The sequence below is a fragment of the Talpa occidentalis genome, unplaced genomic scaffold, assembly GCF_014898055.3.
Source record: "Talpa occidentalis isolate TD23 unplaced genomic scaffold, MPIMG_talOcc4v2.1 talOcc4.2, whole genome shotgun sequence".
NCBI lineage: Eukaryota > Metazoa > Chordata > Mammalia > Eulipotyphla > Talpidae > Talpa > Talpa occidentalis.
This window is the reverse complement of record NW_023602073.1, coordinates 97,431,164-97,443,897: the sequence shown is the minus strand read 5'-3', so window position 1 is coordinate 97,443,897 and position 12,734 is coordinate 97,431,164. Positions and strand designations below refer to the sequence as shown.

Below are 12,734 nucleotides of genomic sequence, written 5' to 3'. Positions count from 1 at the left end.
TCTTTCTTCTGGGCTGAATTACTTTTTTTTTAAATTAATAATTAATTTATATTGTATATCATTGTTCATTTTTGTATGGGCTGAATTACTTTATGTTGAGCCTGCCAGGATCTGTGACTCATTTGTTTTTTTGTTAGAGACTGACTCAGCTTTGCTGGTAGACTCATTCCTGTTTTCTTAGCTAACCATCTGATATTCTGCCTCTGCCTCGGGGCATCCTCCAAAACTGTCTTTCCCCAATTGTTCCACTACAACTCAGGAATCAAAAGCTGCCTATGGTTCTTGATCTTATCTTTTCTCTTCACAGCTCCTGCCTATGGGATATTTTACTACCTTGAACATTGATTTAAGTTGGTGGCATTTGCCATTCTGAGTATTCTTGGTTGTGCTTTTATCTTGCTGATGGATAATTCTAAATGAACTACTCAGGAAATACATTATGTCCATTTTGATAGTAGCGTTCTAAGAAAGTTGAGAATTCCTACATGAAATATACAATAATTATTTTTGAAGAAAAATTTGTACTTTCTCCTTTTAGTATTCTCCTTATCTATAGACCAAGTCTTATCTCTGTACAATTAATTATGCTTCAATAAAATACTGATCACTAGAAAATGATACTCCAGTCTATTTCATTAAATAATGCAATAATTGTCTAATTAACATAACTTATGGTTGATACATTGCTTACAAAAATAAATACTAAATGAATGTTGAATAATTATATTTTAACTTTAAATAATTTTGTTTTATATAATTTTTTACTATTTTGAACTTCTTTAAACCATTCATTTAACTGACTAACTGATCACCCTAGGGGTTTTTTTGTTACATTCATTTCTCAATTAAATTTTTATTAAATTCTCATTGTTATTGGTCACTCAGTTTAAATTCATTATCTTATTCTAGTAGTGACAATGTACATTAGAAAAAATTTATAGTATCAAACATAATAGAATCAAATCACCCACAGCCCTAAACTTAATACCTAGTAATAACTATGTTGGAAATTCTAATTTTTGCTCCCTTATGTTTGTGCCTGTGCCTGTGCCTGTACTTGTGTGTGTGTGTGTGTGTGTGTGTGTATGAAAGAGAGAGAGACAGAGGAGGATGTTTCAATTAGATTCCAACTGTGTTTTTCCCTTTTGTTTTTCTCGCTATTAGAGCTTTAGTGATTTTTTAAAAAAACTAAGTAGTAATCATAGTTCTTATATTTTGCTTTTCCCCTGCTATTTCACAAAGTGCAATCACTGCACTATTAAGTATTTTTCAAAAATATGGTTTTCATTGACTGGCTAGTATTTTATGCTATGGATTGTAATAATTCACTTAACCATTTAATTGTTATTGACTATTGACACTTTCAAAATTTTGCTCTAATTAATGTTGTGATGAGAATTCCTGAAAGCAAATCTCATACTGCCATTCTGATTATTACTTTAGGAAAGATTCCTAAAAGTAGAATTAGAGAATGAGTCCACTTTTGACATTTGTCACTTGTTGTCAAAGTGTTTTTTTAGAAAGATTGTATTTTGTTGCATTGTCACCCACTGGCAATGTATGAGAATGTCTATCTCACTGCATCTCATCAAGTCTGACCTTCTGAAGTGTTAATCTCCATCAAGGACAGGCCAGTATCTTTATTTAAGAACCAGTACAATTAGACCACCATAGTCACTCAATAATTGCTTAAAGAGAAAATTTTAAAATATTTATGTCTTTACAAGTTAAAGAGGCAGAATAGAAAGTTCATTTTCTTAAAAAATACCTACTGATGAATGATGTATGACAAACACAAAGGTGAAAATATATGACTGGTGATGTTACAGGGTTTGCAATCTGATGTCGAAAGCTTTGTGTTTTAATTTGAAATCTTGTATTGTTAATAATGTTTTCCCTTCTTTATTGACTTTTTCTGCATTATTTCTTTTGTGAAATATCTATTCATAGATTTCACTCATTATTCTATCAGTATTTTTGAGTGCTTTTCTAAATATCCTATGAGAGCTCTTTATATATTATTAATGGTTTGCCATATTGCATATAGAGCTGTAGTGTAGTTTAATATATAGGTTGTTATTCAAGTTAAGCATATCTTGGAAGTGTTAATTACTATAACTCTCAATTGAGATTAAAATAGAACCTACCTCAAAAGTTTATTGTGATTAATGATTGGGATATTTCATATAAAACATAAAGCACAGAATCATAAACACTAAGTACTCAATACATAAATATTAGCTTCACTATTAATATATTACTTATATTTCTATAGTTCAGACGAGATCGGGCGCGTTCAGGGTGGTATGGCCGTAGACTATATTTCTATAGTTCAGATAGGCCTTTCTCACACAAACAGCAATCAAAAATTAAACCACTATTTTTATGGTATAAATTATACAAATTTTCTCAGTTCAAAGTTCCTTAGTCTGTCAATAATCTTTCAGGGTGCCTCTAGATCAAAAGAAATATCTATTACTCATGTTTATTAAATTAATATGGTTTATTAAATTAATAAAGAAGTATTTATGTTCTACTATCAGTTTAGTTTTACCAAAAATGCATAAATGGGAAGTGTTATTTATTGTATTCTTATTTAACAATTACTAATAGGGTCTGTGCCTATTAGTAATTTAACAATTACTAATAGGGTCTGAGTATTGCACGCTTCCCAAATCTTAGAATTAGATTGAAATCCACAACTCTTAATTCCTTACACACATTGACTTTTATACTGTATTTGCTTCTGTCATAGCAATTATGAGATAAAAAGATAGGATGTCAATGAAACAAATACAGCTCAATATAATGAGGGAAATGTGTACTTGTGGTTAATAGTTTGTGTCATGTCCAACTAACATCAAATAATTTCCCCTATGTTTCTCTTCAAAATTCAAAATGTCATGATGTCCTGGGACAATTTGGTACAAATTTTGAAAACCATGAGGCTATGTTTTGTTTTCTTCTTTATATGCAATCCCTTACCAATAAATTACTTTCATTAAATTAATAATATAATTTTCTTCTTCCATGGTAATAATTACCAACATCATTGAAAATATTTCTTTTGGTATAATATTTGCTGTGTCACATCAAAATAATACATAGACCTTGTTAAATGAGACCTCTGCCTCTATTCTCCTTTCTCTCTGTCCCCAACTCTTTAAGTGTTATATCCAATAGAAGAAATAGCCCAGAGTCTGAATGAAATCTTTCCACTGTTCAAGGTCCTAGAGTGGGAAAAGGCAAAAAAATTAGATCCTATTACCTGCCCAATTCCCCAAATCTCCAACCTGTGCTGAAAGAAAAATTTCTATCAAGTATAAGATAGAATTCAAAATGGACAAGGTTAAGTTTAATATTAAAAAGAGGGTTAGAAAGTTTTGGAATTTTTCATATAAAGAAAACATCACAGAAAATCTACATAAGATAGTCAAAATATTTTGTAAAAAAGTTAAAATTAATTTAGGTAAATAATCATATGATCTGAGACTTCTCAACAACCAGTTTTATCCAGTTTTGTTTTATGTTGAATAACAAAACAAGTTTCCCAAATATTTTATTCATGCTACCAATATGTTCTTTATATCAAATATACAATTTTTTAGTATTATATATATTTTTCAGCATCACTGCTCCCAGTCATATTTTAGAAAATTCTCTACAGGTTACTATTATATACAAGTCCAGCTTTTTGTTTTCTCAAGTCTTATATTTTTCTCTCTCATAGACAAAAAAGAGGCAAAGAAACTGACATATGAAATTATACAAACATGGAAAGGATGGTACAAGTTTATGAATATATGAGAAAAAAGTCACTGACTAGGTAAAGTATTGGTACGAATTAGACATGGCATCATAACATTTTCAAAGCAAGCACAACAGATAGACCAAGAAAGCATTCAAATACAAAAGTCAAAAAAGTGACATTTGATCATGATCACAATAAATCTTGGAGTGCATGCAAAATTTGTCAGGAAAATGAACAATCTTTTTCCTTTGTGAACCAACATTTATCAATTTCCCACTCCATGTTTAGTGCCAAACATGGTGTTCCCACATGTCCTTCAGGCCCCAGGGTCTCCTTCCTGCTCTTCCCTTGATGGTGGAAGTGACTTCTCAGAGGAAGGGCAGAGGAGGGGTGATAAACCGCAAAACTTGGGAGAGGTCCTCACTGTAGTCTAAATAAGCGCTGTGTTTTATGCTAAAATGCCTGATGCTATTCAGAGCAAAGCTACAGACTGGGCAACTTCAGTCAAGGAAGATATTAGGTATGCAGGCAACATGATGGAAATATCTAGTTCATAATTCTTATCATCTTAATCCTTTTAGATAGCGAGAACGGAAATGAAATGGCAGTCAGGGAATCTTTTCCTTCATGAACCAGCTCTATGACCTAAGCCTGCTCCTTTGAATTCTTTTATATTCAATCTCTCTGTGATTAAGGGCAAGTGGCACTGTCCTACAAAATAATTTTCAGTAACTTTGGAAGGAGAGTAGAATACAATAAGTGGAAAAGGTATATCGTTATTGTCTTTGTTTAGGTTTTTACAGAAATCTATTTTTTTTTCAGATTTATTTATTTATGCACGCAAGAGCTGGGGTACAGGCCAGAGGTGTGGGGGTGAGAGAATTCACCAGGGACAGAATGTGTAACAGAACAGGCAGATTGACAGACATACACTGGTGAGGGGAGCAACAGGCGAGGCAGGAGAGGTGTGCTGTGCCATGTGGGTTGCTCCCTGGCTGGCCGGGGATCAAACTCATGATGCAGAGGCTATGGATAGCTTCACAGGTTGCGTCTTAACCCTTTGCACCGCCAGGGAGGCCCCCAGAAATCTATTTCAATGAAGATTTTAAAGTCTAATGCATCCCAGAAAACTTAGAGCAGATTAATACTTTAATAATTTGAGTTTAATTAGATATAGCCACCATAATTTTTTGAATTTTGAATGAAATAGTTTTCATTTAAAATTTTTGCTTTTTTTTTTTTAAAGATTTATTTGTTTATACAAGAACCGGGGTACAGGCCAGATGCGCGGGAGGGTGAGAGGATTCACCAGAGACAGAGCGGGGAACAGAACAGGCAGACTGATGAAATATACTGCTGAGGGGAGCAGTGGGCCAGACAGAAGAAGTCTTCTACACCATGTGGGATTCTCACCGGCCAGCGGTGATGGAACCCGTGCTGCAGAGCCTGAGGAAAAATTCACAGTGCGGCGCTCAACTGCCTGAGCCACCAGGGAGGTCCTAAATTTTTTGCTTTAGTTAATACTTGTTATCTTCAGTTACAGAGACTAAAGTAAAAGTTAATATAGAAAGGTATTCAAATTGTGAAACAAATAAATGTTTATTAAATGTAAATAATGATGCATTTAAGTGAGCTTTTATATAAGCTCTTGTATAAACTTTTTGTATAAGCTTTATACATCTGAACTTATTAAAACTGCATTTATACTAAAGCTACTGGCACAGTGTCTTTGTGATGTAGGCTTTCTGAAGTTATACTGATAGAGTCAAAACCTTTTAGTCGTTTTTGAAATAATTGTTGATACATTTCTAACATTTTTGCAGCATTTAAGGCCAAGGCTTGGTTTTTGTGAATTCTGAAAATGTAGTTTTTATGAGTGGCTTAAACTAAGTCAAGCTGAAGGCGAAGGGTGAAAACTGTACAGATGGATATTGAGAGAACAAGCCAGGGCATGAGGGGCAGAGGTCCCAGTGAGAGGTAGAGAGGAAGGGGTGACATTCTCAGTACAGGTCAGCCAGCTGAAGTAACCAGGCAAAATCACTAATAAACAAAGACCAACAAAGGAGATACAGAGGAATCAGAATGCCCTCTGTGTCATGTCAGAGAATGTGCTCTTCATTACTACACACTTTACCTGTGATGTGATCTGTATTTTTACATTTTTTATTTTATTTTTTATAATTTTGTTATATATATTTTTTACACAATGCGTGCTTTGTATTTTAAATGAATTTCACAACACTTCTCTAAGAAAGCACAAGTCCTTACTTATCTTTTCTCATGATGACACTTATTTTAAGTGTTGATTGCATTTTGGAAATTCAATAATTCAAACATCATTGTATATTGTGTGTGTATATGTATATATGTGTATGTCTATACACATATGTTTACACACATATGTCTATATATAGACACATACATATATATTACATTATCTTTTCTGTAAATGAAATTTCACAGGGTTTTATGTATACATAGAGTTTATTTTTTTTATTTTTTTTTTTTATAGAGGCATGTTTTTTATTATTTATTTATTTGTTTGTTTGTTTTGTTTTATACATGCACTGGGTACAGTCAGAAGCGCGGGAGGGTGAGAGAATTCACCAGAGCCAGATCGGGGAGCAGAGCAGGCAGAAGGACTGAAGTACACTGCTGAGGGGAGCAGCGGGCGGCAGGAGAGGGCTGCGCGCCATGCGGGACCCTCCTCCGGCAGCCGGGGAGCAGCCGGAGATCGAACCGGCGCTGCAGAGGCTGCGGGCAGCTTCGCAACCCAGCGCTCAACCACTGCGCCACCAGGGAGGCCCTATACATAGAGTTTAAACCATGTTAAATATATTAACTCAAGAAATTATACAGTGAGGAAGAAGCTAATAGGCTCTAAAGAACTGTATAGTAGTAGAAAACATCTTATAGTAAAATCATCAAAAGCTAAGAACATTATTTCCCTCCTCTAAAGTAGTTTTCTAAATCTACAATGATGCATTTTCTAAACAGTTATATTTTCATTTGAAACATAGTAACATATATTATACCTCCTTTATGGAAAAAGTTGCATTCTTTTAAATCTTAGTAGCCATATATGGGTTTTGGAGAGTGTGTTGGATTGAGAAGATGAGATTTCTTTGAATTCTCTTATAAAATCAAAAATATACTATGCACAAGGCAGTCCAAACTTTTGATAAATGACCATACTGAATACAGTTTGGCTGTCACTTCCATGTCCTATTCTCTAAGTATCACATACCTGATATTGACATTTCCAGGGCAAATTCTCTGACTCAATATACTCTAGGTTTTATTCATTTCTTATGGGAAAAACTGACATTCTCCTGATTCTGTTTTGATGGGTTGCCTCTTAAAATCAACAACCTGAAGATTTCTAGGTTTATCATACCACAAAGGACTCATACATCAATTAGTAAAGTGCTGAAGCAAAGTAAATTATTGAGAGCGATTCATCACTTGCATTTTTTAAATAAATCAGGCAGAAAGTATTTATGTAGAGTTATTTCAAGTCTAGAACTGTGTTAGATTCTGTGGGGGAAAGAAAGTTCCAGAACACAAACCTCTACTGACTAGGAACTTAAAATCTTTGCAAGCGTTGTCCCTCTTACTTTTAGCTAGTCCGTTCTGATGTGGTTTCTTTGATTGAGACTATTTGAATTGAAATTGTTTGATTCCATTTGAAGCAAGAAATGTCAGAACAAGCAAAAAACTTTAAAAAATTACCTACTAGGCAGAATTGCATGTGAAAAATTGGATAAATTTATTGTTTTATCCTTAATTCCTAATAGGATACTTAAAGGGGTGATTTCCAAATACTTCATGTTTTACAATAAAGAAAATCTGACTTTTTTTTTTAAATTTTCTATATATTTTTAATTTATTTAAATGAGAGGATTACATTAAAAAATAGAAAATATAGACAGCCAAAAGAAAGAAAATAGCTAGAGATTACTATTTTTTAAATTTTACCATTACCTATTTGTATTAATTTCCTAGGACTGACTTAAAGTACAAGAGACTGGGTGGCTTAAACATTAAAAATTTATTTTCTCACAATTCTGGAGGTCGAAAGTCCAAGACAGAATGTTGGCCTTATTTTTTTTTTAAGATAGATTTATTTATTTTATTTATTTATACAAGCACTGGGTACAGTCGGAAGCGCGGGAGGGTGAGAGAATTCACCAGAGTCAGAGCAAGTAGCAGAACAGGCAGAAGGACCGAAGTACACTGCTGAGGGGAGCAGCAGGCGACAGGAGAGGTCTGCGCGCCATGTGGGACTCTCCTTCGGTGGCCGGGGAGCAGCCGGGGATCGAACCAGCGCTGCAGAGGCTGCGGGTAGCTTCGCAACATAGAGCTCAACTGCTGCGCCACCAGAGAGGCCCCTCATTGGTTTCTTCTAAGGCTCTCCCCTAGAGTTGCCAAGGCCCTCTTCTCTCTGTCTTCTTCCATAAGAAAAATGGATTAGAGCCCATTTAATCAAGTTCATTTTACTTTAATTACCCCTGCAAAGGCCCTAATTTCAGATACAGTCATATTCTGAGGTAGTGGGACAAAGAACTTCAATAAACATATGTTGGGGAACACAATCAGCTTATGACATCATCTATATTAGTAGAAAATTGAATGATAAATACAGTCATACACATATAATAAATATCCTCTTTGCAGTTAATATATAATTTTTCCTATAAATGAAAATGGCTAAGTACAAATATATTTATATGGATCTAACATAATGTATTTAACAAGTTTCCCACAATTAATCATTTTACTTATTTCTAATTTTTTTCTGTTTAAGTACTTCTGTATGAATATTATTACCTGTGTACTCTGATAGATTTCCTATTAGCATTATTTTCATACATGTCTAGTAGTCGGTTCTTTTGGTCAAAGAATATGCTTTGTTTTCCACTTAAAGATTTTTATACTTACTGCAAAATTCCAATCAATTTTCACTCCCAGTAAGAAACACAAGTACTGGTAAGCTACAGCCATGTCAGATTGTTGTTTTTATCATTCATGTCTTTTCTAATAAACAAATGACAACTTACTGTATTGCTATTTGTATTTATGGAAATCAATTTATTGACTGGGGAGGGTGGGAAGGAAGGAGTAAAAATCTGTATCTTGCCTTTTGTGAAAGCAGTCCTCATCTGAACCCTCCCACCACTACCATCACTGAATACAATAAAAGCTCATTATTTTCTTCAATGAACCACTCAGCATAAAATAAGTCATTGTAATCACTAGGGAAACTTCTATAAAGTTAAATGACCCTAGTCATTTTCCTTGCATCATAGGTCCTCCTAGTGACAACCATAAATGCTGTCTCGCTTAAGACATACTCTGAGCAGTCACAGTGCTCTAATAGAAATCTGGCCAGGATTATAGTTTGGTGAATGTTGTGTTCCTCCATATTTTTCCAATATTTATTGTGACTATTATTTTTAGACATTGAAATATTTCAACTACAATACTTTTATGCATCATTGGTTGCATATCGTGAGGTACTGTGTGACATTACATAGTTTTGGGTTAATGTGGCAAATAAAACAAAGTTTTAAATATTTTACACAGAGTTCTCTTTTTCTTCCCTGCTCTGTTTCCTGCTATCTTCCAGTTATATTTTAAGTGGAGATTCATTCCTTGGAGAGTTAGAAAAATGGTCGAAAAATGATATCATAGATAGTTGGTAAGTCTCTCAGTGGTGGTTTCTCAGAAATAAAAGAAAAATAATAGATTTCCTCAGAGATACTGACACTTGAGTTCACAGGCTGTTCTTGGTTTGTTTCTGTTTCATATTGAATCCATCTAGGTGTTCTGTATGATCGATTTAAGTGTTCCAGACTGCTGACACCATATGTGTGATGAGAGTGTTTTTTCCAAACTATTTTTCATAGATTCTGAATGAGATAAATTATACAGCACATTAAACAAAGTGCAAGATTGAAAAAAAGAAAAGAATAAGTGCAATATGATTCCTCTGCTTTTGAAAAAATTTACTTACCAAACTATCCAATTACCTTTTCAAGAACACCAAAGCCTTCATCACCATCTCTGTCATGCCCACATTTATCATAACTCAATACTGCAGGATAATCCAAAATCTCTGTGTATTTCTGGCCAAAGTCTTTGAAACAGTAAAATCTTCCTTACTAAAAAGGAATAGACAGCTTTGAGAAAATACCTAAACATTTCCTAAGTGAATAATTTATTTAATCTCTCTTTCTTATTATTTTTGTTTTACTTTCTTTTTTCTGATTCTCGGTATCTCTTTCCATTCTTGGACACATTGCGCTTCTTACTTTTGGGTCCCATATATAGCAATAGAGTGGTAGAGATAGAATGTTGAATTTCTTCTGACTGTAATAGGAATGTAGATGCCTATTTCTGATCATGATGAAGAAAGCTCTCTTCAAACATTTGCTGAACATGTCCTCCATTCAATACATGTGAGTAGTTTCTGTTACTTTAGCTGAACAAATAGGCTTCAAAGAAGGTATTATATTTATTTAATTACATTTAAGTACTAAACATGGTAAAAGGTTTAATTTTCTGAGAATTGAATATTTTCCTTTTGACTGGTTACAGCATAATTTATGAAACTAGGATCAAGAGAAATTCACAACCAGTGGAAAATGATCAATATTTTCTAATTGTTGATGTAAACCATGTTTATCTTACAAAACATCAAATAATCCATATTCATTTGATCAAATTTGATCTTTAATTATAAGAACCAAAAAAATCAAAAGAAACACAGGGTTAATTACTCAGCCCAAAGTAGGTGTTGGTAAGGAAAGTGATAATAATATCACACACACACACACACACACACACACACACAACTACTCTCTCTGGACATTTGGAGGGTGTCATTTTATCACTCTACATTCTTAGGGTTTTAATTAAGACACACATCCAGCAAATCATCCTTAGCAAGAATGGTACTGTTGCATTAGAACAAAATGAATCACCAAGTAATAAATAACACAAAAATGGAACACAACAAAACCAATTATTTTTGTTTTAATTTTCAGCTAAACCAATAAATAAGCCAACAATGGAAGCAATTGATAGCTACAACTTGATAGTATCAATCCATCACCCCCTGATACTGCTTCCCTTTGGTATATGAAGCTTTATCTCTGACTCCAAATGAAGTGACGGCAAGATACCAAGTTTAAAATTCTCTAACTGTCAACGGCTGTTTTACTAATTATCCAGATTCCAAGGCAATCATACAACCGTAATCATTCACCTCACGCCTGGAAACATAAGTCTTGTTCTTTTGATGAATATTTATAAGACAGTGTAAAGCAGTCTACTTTCTTTTCCCTTCAGGCAAGACAATTTGGAGTTCATCAATATGTATTACCAAGGACTTTTATAAAAGGCACTTCAAAGAAAATTCATCAGGCATTCCTTTTGTCTTGATTTCTGTTAGACTGATACTTCCTTTTGACAAGTATCAATAAATTATCCTCTGATGGCTAGAAACTTGATGTCTTATTCAGAAACTTCCTCACACAGCAAAATCTGGGCATTGAGTTTCAAGAGAAATTATTAAGATGCTGCATCTAATTTAATGACAGACGGAAGATATGCAAATTAAAAACAATAAAACAAACATGTATATAGTCACCCTACAGCACACAGGATGGAGTTTTACCAGAGTTGAACATTTTCTTGCTGTATACAACTTGTGACTTTCCCATTTACCATGCAAACTTATTTACAATTCCCTCACAAGTTAAAAGAAAGAAAAATGCAAGCCTCTGTGGCTTGATAATGGAAGAACTACACCAAATTAAAACCAAATTAATGTCAATATGAAAAGTGGAGAATTAGAAGCTATCTCTCTCCATAAGGCTGATTAGTTTCTTTTTTGAATATTACTGGATAGGCTCACATTTCTGTAAAAAGAGGCTGAATAAATGCAATTATCTAAAATAAAAATTAAAAAAAATCACTGTCGCATTTCACAACTTAGGAATAGAATATAAAAATCATTTCATTTCTATTCTTTATTAAAAAACTAGTGATTTTTTACTAGTCTGGCAAAAGGTACTTGCAATATAGAAACACAATTGACATATATTTCTATAAATGTGTACATAAAATAGCATGCGAATAAAGAGTCCATTGTATTTTATGGCTTTACTCACTCTTTAAAAAGTAACTGTGTTAATTTTAGAAATATTTATACATTCTATGAAATTGGCTTGCCATTAATTTGTATAACATAAAATAAAATATCTAATTTAAACTCAATTTTAAAAAGGAGGGAAAAGGTAGCATTTGAACATAAATACATACTTTGCAAACCAACTGCAATTTAATCAAGCAGTTATTCCATAGAAGTTCATTTGCATTACCTATATATATATATATATATATAATTTATGGGAATTTAATTATCAATAATATGAAATATAGTTTGTTTTAGAAAAATAAAAAAAATAAAAGATTAATTGATCGGAGGGAGAGAGGGAGGAGCACAGGGGACTGTGGCGATGGTGCACAGGGGTGAATTAGTGGAGGAAATTCTATGGGGACTACACCTGAGTGGGAAAAAAAAGCACATTGTTTAAAAATGAATAATGATGTAAAATATATATAAATAAATTTTTAAAAATTAAAAAAGAAAACAGAAATAAATAAAAATAAAATAAAATATTCCTTTCACACGAAAAACAAAAAGAAAAGAAAGGATTATATGGGAAATACTCATGACAGAGATATGTTTTGAGTCCCAAAGAAAAGGGATATGTTATTTAACAGAATTATAAAAGTCAGAAAACATAAGAGTATTATTCGAAAATATTTTATTTTTATTATTATTTGGTAAGAATGGTAGCATTGGTGATATAAGTCTGAGCTATATTTTCTAATTTTACAACTCCAATACACCATGGATTGTTGTTATATTCTTGACAAAATGATTATTAATTTCTCTAAGTAAAAATAATGA

General features: G+C 33.1%; 1 long non-coding RNA gene across 4 annotated transcripts in view; it reads left to right on the top strand.

Moving 5' to 3' along the window:
- LOC119252704 (uncharacterized) overlaps positions 1 to 12,734 on the top strand; it is a 60,003-nt gene that overhangs the window by 30,372 nt on the left and 16,897 nt on the right. The window lies entirely within an intron of this gene.